Source organism: Podarcis bocagei, assembly GCF_964188305.1.
Source record: "Podarcis bocagei genome assembly, chromosome: 2".
Taxonomy (NCBI): Eukaryota; Metazoa; Chordata; class Lepidosauria; order Squamata; family Lacertidae; genus Podarcis; species Podarcis bocagei.
Window position 1 is genome coordinate 119,409,620 of NC_138126.1, and position 8,015 is coordinate 119,417,634.

The window sequence follows — 8,015 nt, forward strand, 5'->3', positions numbered from 1 at the left end:
TTAACCCGTGCATACTATTTTGCCCTGGGACGTGGGTGGCACTGTGGGTTAAACCACAGAGCCTAGGACTTTCCAATCAGAAGGTCGGCGGTTTGAATCCCTGCGACGGGGTGAGCTCCCGTTGCTCGGTCTCTGCTCCTGCCAACCTAGCAGTTCGAAAGCACGTCAAAGTGCAAGTAGATAAATAGGCACCGTTCCGGCGTTTCCATGCGCTGCTCTGGTTCGCCAGAAGTGGCTTAGTCATGCTGGCCACATGACCCGGAAGCTGTACGCCGGCTCCCTCGGCCAATAAAGCGAGATGAGCGCCGCAACCCCAGAGTCGGCCACGACTGGACCTAATGGTCAGGGGCCCCTTTACCTTTACCTTAGCATAAACTGACAGCTTGTAGCATAAGCTGACAACTTGGTTTGTGGGGAGAAATGTTACTTGGATTTTAATCGACAATCAACCCCAGGTAATTGCTGTTAAAAGCAAGGAAACCCTACTGGGTTGTTTTACCCAGTGTAGTCACCACTGACTGAAAGCATCTCTCCAGGATCATAGAATTATAGAGTTGGAAGGGGTCCCAAGGGTCATCTAGTCCAACCCCCTGAAATGCAGGGTATCAGTAGTGTTTGCCAACCGTACCTGGAGATGCTGGAAAACCTGGGTCCTTTCGCACGAACCTTGTCCGGCCATTGAGCCACAGCCCAGAGGAATTATATGGGGAGAGAGCAAAAATAGCTAGTATAGATTTACTCTGTAAGCTAAGCAATTGTAAGAAGAAAAGTCGGGCAAGAAGCAGTGGTCACCCCTGATGTTGACAAGACGACAGCTTCCATTTTGAACCCTGTGGAAGCAGAAGGAGGGGGTTGCTGGGAAAGTTGGATCTCCCAAATCGGGTATAAGGGGTTGGGAAGGATTTTTAGCCCTTACTGAGTTTTGACCATTGGGCTATATCGTGTTCACACAGGTGTGCCTGCAAACTCTGGGAAGAAGTGGACAAATGATCTTGTTTTGATATGAGCAACTATGGGGGTTTGTAGCAGGTGCTTGGAATGTGTTAGGTAGGTAGATGGAGAATGGTGAAACTAAGCCATCTGCCGAGGCTTAAAAAACTGGGAGGCCCTTAGGCCCTGGAAGAGACTTTCTTCCCCAGTAGGTTTGCCAGAACTGACCTCTACGGAAAGGGAACAACAGCTCCTGCCAAATTCGAGCCAAATTCTTCAACATAGTTTTAGTTATTAGCTGCCATGCCTGTTGACATGTTGCCCGGTTTGCGTTACTTTAGCACGTTAATGCCAAATGAATTCTAGCTAAACAAAACCGTTGCTTTCTGCTATAAGGGTTTGATCTGTTTTTTCTGCCACAGCTGCCTTTGGGTTCTGTCAATTAAACTGCTGACAAACACTAGCTGGGGTCAAGCTTAAAAAGAAGAAAGTGTCAGTGGGTACATTGATCATTAGAAACAATGTGTGTGAAACAGGTTTTCTCTCTTCCCTTATGTATATATATTTCCATTTATATCTGGTACAGCCTGAATTTGTTTTCTGCCATTTCAATGGAAAAGGTAATTTCCATTCTTTCTCTGCTTAGAAACCGGGTCTGTCTCTCCCTGGATGTGTGAAATAATAGTGGGTTAAGATGAATACGTTCTTAGAAGATCCTTGCTGTAGCTCCTAACGGGGGATTCATGTGGCTCTCGTTTCCCATCTCTTAGCAAATGGATACCTTATCATGATTTCTCAAATTGAGGCCATATGCAGCCGTCTGGGAGCTTAGTACAGGCATAAAGGCATTGAGATGGAACTGAAGACAGGGTAGAAAATAAGGCAGAGGTGAGGCCACAGGAGCAATGGATGTAAGCCACCCGGTGCCTTTGAGTTTCTCACTAGGAAGTTGGTGTGTGCTTTGTAAAGTGGAACTTGAGGCTTCTAAACGGCCTAAAGCCCTAAACGGCCTTGGTCCAGTATATCTGAAGGAGCGTCTCCACCCCCATCGTTCTACCCGGACACTGAGGTCCAGCACCAAGGGCCTTCTGGCGGTTCCCTCACTGCGAGAAGCCAAGTTACAGGGAACCAGGCAGAGGGCCTTCTCGGTAGTGGCGCCCTCCCTGTGGAACGCCCTCCCACCAGATGTCAAAGTTAACAACTACTACCAGACTTTTAGAAGACATCTGAAGGCAGCCCTGTTTAGGGAAGCTTTTAATGTTTGATGTATCATAGTATTTTAATATTCTTTTGGAAGCCGCCCAGAGTGGCTGGGGAAATCCAGCCAGATGGGCGGGGTATAAATAATAAATTATTATTATTATTATTATTCTGAACGATGTCTTGGCAGTTCTGCCTTTTAACTTCATGCTTTTGGGTTTTCAGATGATCAGGAATTGGTATCTCGACTCCAGAAGTACGTACAAATGATGCCTCTTTTCTTTTGCATCCAGTACCTTCCAAATGACGGCATGGGAATGGTGGAAGGCCCCCCAAATAAAAAGGTCCTGCCTTATGACTCCTACAAATATCATTCAGTTGAAAGCTACAAGCTGCTGTGCCTGAGTTTAGTGTTGCGATCAAGCACTACAGAGAGACTGGCATGTGCCTTTAAAACAGGATTGGGGGCGCCAGTTGCCTTCCTACAACTGCCATCACACTGACCATTGGCCACGTGGGATGGGTGGGGTTGGGAACACAGCAACATCTGCACTGTTAGGTGCTCCCAACAATTTACAGGGCACCCCTATAAATAAATAAATTGGTTTTTTCCTCTTGGCCAACTCATGAGAAGTGTCGTAGCAACAAGGCTGAAGATGCGGCTGTGCTTGGATTCTCTGATATGCTCTCAGTGCTGTGGAGTTCACGAAACATTGCCTGGGCCACCCAATCCTGTCCTTGAGCCCTGCCTGTTCATTGGAAGCAGCTATCCCAGAACTGGGGAAAAATCAAGTATTTCAATTTGGGGGGGCTGATTGGAGGACATGTGTGATGTATCATGCAACTTAACACATTGGATTAGGCCTGATTCACAGCCCTTCAACCCTCCAGTAAGCATAGCATGAGGAAGGTTCAGTGGTGCAATGTACGCTTTTGAAGACAAAAAAAAAAAAAGCTTTAATAATCAGCGTTTGTGTAATGCTTTCTAAAAGGTTCCAAAATGTTTCAGGTGCACCCTTGATAGCACTTGAGATTCACTCTTAACTCTTGTTGGCTATGAGTAAATCTTTAGTAGCATATCCATCCTTCTGAAAACGGCTCTACAGTGGTACAGTGGTGCCCCGCAAGACGAATGCCTCGCAAGACGGAAAACTCGCTAGACGAAAGAGTTTTCCGTTTTGGAGGTGCTTCGCAAAACGAATTTCCTATGGGCTTGCTTCGCACGACGAAAATGTCTTGCGAGTTCCTGCTGGTTTTTCCCCCTCCCCCCCTTTTCTAAGCCGCTAAGCCGCTTATCAGCTGATCCGATAAGCAGATAAGCCGCTAAAAGCCGCTAATCCGCTAATCCGTCAATGGGCTTGCTTCGCAAGACGAAAAAACCGCTAGACGAAGAGAATCACAGAACGGATTCTTTTCATCTTGCGAGGCACCACTGTGCCTCGGGTTACATACGCTTCAGGTTACAGACTCTGCTAACCTAGAAATAGTACCTCGGGTTAAGAACTTTGCTTCAGGATGAGAACAGAAATCGGCAGCAGTGGAAGGCCCCATTAGTTAAAGTGGTACCTCAGGTTAAGAACAGTTTCAGGTTAAGAACGGACCTCCGGAACGAATTAAGTACTTAACCCGAGGTACCACTGTACTTGTTTGTATATTTTTCATCATAAAAAACTTACATGAATAGGAAGGACTCGTGAGGCCAGGGATGTGTCAACTTCAGCTGTTATGTACTGCTGCTCTCTACTGGGAATAGTGTTAAGTACACATCAAATTTTATTTAAAACATTTCAAAGGCACTTTTTGATAAAAAGTCCCAAGGAGCAACTAACAAAATACCGTATTTTTCAGTGTATAAGACGACCCCCTTTTTTTAAAAAAACCCAAAATTAAGAAATTAAATTGTTTAGTTTTTTTGGTGGGGTGGGGGAGGTCACTTTCGCCAATCGCTCACCTGCCTGCCTGCCACTGCCGATCGCACACCTCACCGCAGCCACCAATTGTCTGCCCGCTCGCCACCACCAACAGCCCTCCCGCCCACTTGCCACAGCCGCCAATCGCCTGCCCGCCTCGCCAGAGCCACTAATTGCCTGCCTAGTCGCCACAGCCAATTGCCAGCAGGCCTTGCCGCAGCCACCAATCACCCGCCCAATCGCTGCTGTCAATCTCCTTCTTGCTGCTGCCATTAATCGCACATCCCCCTTCTGCATTCACTATCCGTATATAAGATGACACCCAATTTTAGCCCTTTTTATAGCAAAAAGCATCGTCTTATACACGGAAAAATACGGTATCAAAAAAATCCACAATACCCACTAAAACGTTTACAAATCTCAACAAGAGAAGCAGTAAGAAACAAAATTACAGCACATCCATAGGCAGGCTGTGTATTTAATGGAACCAACCGAAAAAGTTTTTTTAATGCTTCAGATGTAGAACAAAGCAGGGGCACACTTTGGGCTTTAAAATTTCAGCGACATCCTGTGTGATGCCAAAATTCAGTACCCCCCAACTCTCATTCTAAGTCATTGTTGCATTTCCCCCTTAGGCACTCAACTTGGTGCCCAGTGCAGGCGAACCAGCCACACTCCCCTAAACACGCCTCTGGCCAAGGGCATCGGGGTACATGTGCAAGGGGGCACTTGTAGAAGCTGAGTTAGGAGGAGTGAGTTATGTGTGAGTTGGCGCTGTGGGTTAAACTACAGAGCCTAGAACTTACCGATCAGAAGGTCGGCGGTTCGAATCCCCGCAATGGGGTGAGCTGCAGTTGCTCGGTCCCTGCTCCTGCCAACCTAGCAGTTCAAAAGCACCTCAAAGTGCAAGTAGATAAATAGGTACCGCTGCGGCAGGAAGGTAAACGGCGTTTCCCTACGCTTCTCTGGTTCGCCAGAAGCGGCCTAGTCATGCTGGTCACATGACCCGGAAAAACTGTCTGCGGACAAATGTCGGCTCCCTCGGCCAGTAAAGCGAGATGAGCGCCGCAACCCCAGAGTTGGCAACGACTGGACCTAACGGTCAGGGGTCCCTTTACCTTTATGTTTCGATATAGAAAAAATAGGAGTGATTGGCTTTTGCTGCCCAAGTCCATGAGTCCCCTAAGTCCATGATCGGTCAGAGATGAATGGATGGAGGCAGGAGGCAGTGTAAGCAAGGCAGATCTTTATTATTCTGTTGTGACAGAGTTCCCTCCCCTCCTAGCAAGGAGGCAAGACAGACCCAGAACCAAGAAGAAGCATCTCTTTTAAGGGTTTGCGTTTTGGTGTGGAGAAGAAGAAGAAGAGAAGAGTTTGAATTTGGTATCCCGCTTTATCACTACCCGAAGGAGTCTCAAAGCCGCCAACATTCTTCTTTCTCTTCCTCCCCCACAACAAACACTCTGTGAGGTGAGTGGGACTGAGAGACTTCAGAGAAGTATGACTGGCCCAAGGTCACCCAGCAGCTGCATGTGGAGAAGCGGAGACGCGAACCCGGTTCCCCAGAATACGAGTCTACCATCCCCTCTGCAAACAGTCAGAAATTACACCACACACAAGATGGGGTTACTGCGGCTCAGGCAGGCCGAGGATTTAGCAAGTTTTACATACAGTGGTGCCTCGCAAGACGAAAAGAATCCGTTCCGCGAGTCTCTTCGTCTTGCGGTTTTTTCGTCTTGCGAAGCAAGCCCATTAGCGGCTTAGCGGATCAGCTGATAAGTGGTTTAGCGGCTTAGCGGATCAGCTGATAAGCGGCTTAGCGGCTTAGCGGATCAGCTGATAAGCGGCTTAGCGGATCAGCTGATAAGCGGCTTAGCGGATTAGTTGTTAAGCGGCTTAGAGGCTTAGGATCAGCTGATAAGCGGCTTAGCAGCTTGGGGAAAGTGGGGGGGAGGAAAAAAACCCCTGCAGGAACTCGCAAGACATTTTCGTCTTGCGAAGCAAGCCCATAGGAAATTCGTTTTGCGAAGCACCTCCAAAACAGAAAACCCTTTCGTCTAGCGGGTTTTCCGTCTTGCGAGTCATTCGTCTTGCGGGGCACCACTGTAGTTCCAGACACAGTTTACACAAAACATTAGCATTTGATAAGACAATCAGGATGCCAGTCAGACATCCCTCAGTGCAGAGCAGGCTTCCTCAAACTTGGCCCGCCTGATGTTTTGAGACTACAATTCCCATCATCCCTGACCACTGGTCCCGCTAGCTAGGGATCATGGGAGTTGTAGGCCAAGAACATCTGGAGGGCTGAGTTTGAGGAAGCCTGATGTAGTGCATCTGGACAAACAATGACCTTTAATATAAAGGAGGTTCATAGATACAGGAGAGGAATCCCTTCAGGAACTTTCTCTGTTTGCTCTCTGCCTTTCTCAACCTGTGGGTCCCCAGATGTTGTTGAACTACAACTCCCATCACCCCTAGCTACCAAGGCCAGAGGTCAGGGATGATGGGAGTTGTAGTCCAACATCTGGAAACCCACAGGTTGAGAACCGCTGGCCTACATGTTCTCAGGCAAAGGGAATTAAGGAGGCGGAGGGACTATTGAGAGCCTTTAGGAGAGCCAAGATGGCTTTGGGATTGCTCTCCTGTACTATTTTAGACACGTGGCTTATATACGTGTGTGTGTGTGTGTGTGTGTGTTTACCTTGTGCAATTATCAACATTTATTCAGTATTTGAGACCTTAGAATTCCTATAACACTTTCAATGTATTTTTACACACACAGACACACACACCATTAAAAGAATTGATGCAGACTCCCATGACTTCGGGGCAGTTGCATTTAAGCCAGTTATTTCAGCCTTTGCCTTTGCCTTTTCCCAGATGGGCCAATGACACCTGAAGGACCTAACCATGTAGGTAGGTCCCCATCTGATACTGTAGCCTTATGAGGCTTTGCCCTCGGGTGGGGAAAAATATTGCGCCCGGGAAAGGGAAAATGGGAGTCAAACAGACACTCAAGGTATAGTTTCGGAGAAAAAGCTTTATTTCGACCATCCATGAACTGGTAGAAGGAGCAAGTGTGATAGTTCACAAACAAGCACGGGTTCACAGCCATTTGGACAGAGTATATATTCCCCTTCCAGTTCCCTCCCCTTTCTCCTCCCTCAGGAGTCCTGCCCCATGAGTTCCTCTGAGCATGAACAGAAAGCTCCTGTCTTTGGGACTATTGTGGACTCTTGGCACCCTTACCAGGAAAGGGGAATGTACCTTTTGGCAAGGTCAGCTAGCCTGAGAATCGACCTTTGTTACAGCAGACCATAATGTTTCTGATGCTTAGCTAATGCCTTTTAGCTGCTGAGAAAATGATTTTGAAAAGCTTTGAGCCTGCTTTTTTTTTGGGGGGGGGGTGACTTCGGGCCTAGGTGGGGCACCTGTCCTCACCTTCCTTCAATACTAGGAGCATCAAGGACGCTGCCAGAGTCAAACGACAGCAGGAAAAAGGATTTTTTATTTTGTGAAGCAATTGCTTGGACACAAAGGCACAGACCAGCTCATGCTTGGAGTCTGGCCCCGAATTCTAAGCGAGCCAGCTTTTTATACGTTTGCAGAATACAATACCACCTGGTTTCTTGTAAACCACCTGATTTCTGGGAAATCAAAAGTTATAGTAAGTTCCTATTACCATGTCTTGCCTCCCTCTTTCCTGCCATGGCCCACCACGGCCATTTGCATTCCCGAGTTTGCTTATCTCTTTGCAACCTTGAATAATAAACATTTGAGCCTGTTCCATCAATGCCAGCCTTGTTCTCCTGACGGACTTCTCCTTTCTCAGAAAGGCCTTTGGGGGGGGGTTGCTATGGCCCTACACTCCCCACTCTTATTTTGGGACAGAGTTTGCTCAGAGAGCGGAATCTCGTCCTCCCGTGGAAGACTACCATGATATGAGGAGTAGTTATCTCCTGTCAAGTTAAGTGT